Source organism: Triticum dicoccoides, chromosome 3B (genome assembly GCF_002162155.2).
Source record: "Triticum dicoccoides isolate Atlit2015 ecotype Zavitan chromosome 3B, WEW_v2.0, whole genome shotgun sequence".
NCBI lineage: Eukaryota > Viridiplantae > Streptophyta > Magnoliopsida > Poales > Poaceae > Triticum > Triticum dicoccoides.
Genome location: NC_041385.1, coordinates 427,593,335 through 427,596,613, shown reverse-complemented (window position 1 = coordinate 427,596,613; position 3,279 = coordinate 427,593,335).

Here is a 3,279-nt window from a genome sequence, read left to right as displayed (position 1 = left end):
TGACAACTAAACTGCTGGCTATATGATGTTGGCCATATATATTGTACGTATATAATGTGAAGAAATGAGTGGTAGTACTATACCAACTAAAAGATGAAATGTAAGAAATACTAGTATGTACGTACTGAAGAGTTAAAGTAACAAGAAGAAACATAACATAGTTCTGCTGGAGGTTCAGCACAACACACCTCTCAAATTAAATTAAGCACACCTGAAATTAAACTTTGCAACTATTCCGGTAGACACTACATTAGAAGTTTAGAGCCACCATGAGCAACGACACTGCCACCTTACTCGGAGTCCTCGTCCACATCCTTGACTTCATCCTTGTCCCTTTTCCTCTTGGCCGATACTTCTTTCCTTGAACCGCCAACTTGGCTGTTGCTCTTCATCCAACCCTTGTAGATATTGAAACAAAGGTAGCCATCCATTGCAGCATAGTGGATGTGGTCTATATCTAGTATATTTCGCTGCCATGCATGATGATGAAACGTGTATGGAGGTTTCTCCAGTTTACCGTACGAAGGATGAACCATGGCTCCTGCCAGGGTCAGCATTGAAGGCTGACGAGAGGACACCAGCCGATTCTTTTGGAGGTCAAAGGTGTTGCCTACAACTAGGCCTATCCGACGTAGGACTTCTTTGTCGTTACCAAAGTCTACAGTAACGAATTTGACTAGGTTGCTCTCAAGGAAGTGCTTAAAATCCTGGCACTCAACGTCGGCATGCATATGTGGTAGACCAAGCATAAGTCATGCACGCAAACCTGGATCACGATGGGCTTCTTCCTCTCTTCGTCCTTTAGATCCTTCTCTCTTCCCACGACTGTGGTGTACTCAACATCTAGCCCAACGACACACTCATCATCTGAGTCTTCGAACATGCGTCTGAAGCGAGAAAGGCATTATTTCACCGTCGCAGAAGAATGGGTGTAGATGACATCGAACTCATCACCGGTGATGGTTCTAACCTTGTACTCACTGCCGATCGGGGAGATTTGGGACGCCATGGATTTGGGAGGAGGGTTAGGATTAGTGGAACTGCCGTAATGTGAATGGACGGGACGACTAGGAGCGAATCGCCGTAGTATTAAAGGACGTGCGAGGACGAGTAGGAGCGAACTGCCAGCGTGCGAACGACAGGGTAGGGGCTTTCCATTCTCCCATGATATGGGCTTCTGAGATCCCTTGGATCTGAGATCGAACGGTTGCATGGCGTGATTCTAGATGTATGGGTGAATATCCTATCCTGGAGGGTTATTCTGAAAATTTTCAGCAACTTAGCATGCGACCGTTTGATCTCAGATCCAAGGGCTGCCAGCACCCCTTATCATGGTCGCACCTACCACGACCGTCGCGTCGCACACGCGGTCGCGCCCTTGGAGATTTAACATGGTGTGTTAGGCTATCTGATGTTGGCATGTCATACATAGTCATCACTTAGTCACTCATACTACAACAAGGTTAGCTATAAGGTTAGTCATTACTTAGGAGAAAATTTTACTACTCCCTCCGTTTACTCCTCGTCCCTACTACGTACTTTGGTTAGTACTCCCTCCATTTACTTATACAAGGCCACTATAAAAAAATACATTTTGCATCTATACAAGGCCACAAATAGTAATCGAGAAAAAAGTTACTACTCCCTCCTTTCCAGTTTATGGCTCAATTTCAAAATCTCTCCAACCAAGGTAGACGGTTAGTGGTTGAATTAATTTCGTAGTTTGCACAGTACGCTCGTTTTTCTCAAGAAGTTATGTTTACCAAGGCATTAATTAGAACGAATGCATGCATGAACACTAAATTTCCATGAACTTGTACATGCATTGGTTAGTTTCCTCTTGACACTGCTTACGTCGGGTGATCTAACGCACCTCGAAATCCAACATGTAATGGTACTACTACTAGTATAGTAGAACTGAGACTTATCAAACGGAAAAACGAATGTTTTTTAGATGAGCCCTATAAACCCTAGTGGGTACGTACTCCGTAAAAACAGATTTTTCCAAAACTAAGTCGCTCCCTTTCATGAATTCTGTAGCATACTCCTCCGTCGATGCTCCCTTTCATGAATTCTGTACTTCCTGTCGCCGACATGTGGGACATATAGCAACCGGGTCGACGTGTCAAGCACCAAATAACAGTGCAGAACAGCAGGGGGGACGCACCCCACTCGTGCTGGCCCAGTAGTAGTAATGAGCAATGAGACGTCAAATCACAATGCCGCACCTTCCCAGACGGACCAAGCAACCATTATTTCACACTTCGGTTCGACGTCATCAAAAACCACGTACTAGTATTGCTTCTGCCTCAAGAGGGACACGCGCAACGCCTTGGTACATCATGACACGTGGGACCGCATGACGGGCCATGCTCCCCTGCCGATCGCTCGGTAAAATCACCTCATTTTTACTATACTTCCTTCGTATCGGTTTACTACATGGCATGCACGTCATTCTAGGTTGAGAATTTAACTGGCAATATATATGATGAACAGTACGTTGGCCTTTTAAAAAATGTATACTTTTGTACAGTAGTACTATCGATGGATTGCGCCATGGAGCAAAAATTGAAATTTTAAAAAAAGGTGGTACATATAGAGAGCACTCGTCGCCAAATTATGCATATAGTACTATTAAAAAAGCTAGTACGTGCTTAATTGGGGTGCTAAATTCTATTAAAGAAATACTAGTAGTATGTACATACTGAAGAGTTAAAGTAACGAGAAGAAACAAAACATAGTTCTGCTGGGGGCTCAGCACAATACACCCCTTAAATTAAACTAAGAACACCTATAATTAAACTATGCAACTAATCCGGTAGGCACTGCATTAGAAGTTTAGAACCACCATGAGCAACGACACTGCCACCTTACTCGGAGTCCTCGTCCACGTCCTCGACTTCGTCCTTGTCCCTCTTCCTCTTGGCCGATACTTCTTTGCTTGAACCGCCAACTTGGCTGTTGCTCTTCATCCAACCCTTGTAGATATTGAAACAAAGGTAGCCATCCATTGCAGCGTAGTGGATGTGGTTGATACGTCTCCAACGTATCTATAATTTTCGATTGCTCCATGCTACTTTATCTACTGTCTTGGGCAATATTGGGCTTTATTATCCACTTTTATATTATTTTTGGGACTAACCTATTAACCGGAGGCCCAGCCCAGATTTGTTGTTTTATGCCTATTTCAGTGTTTCGAGGAAAAGGAATATCACACGGAGTCAAAACGGAACGAAATCAACTAGAGAAGTTATTTTTGGAAGGAAAGCAACGCACGGA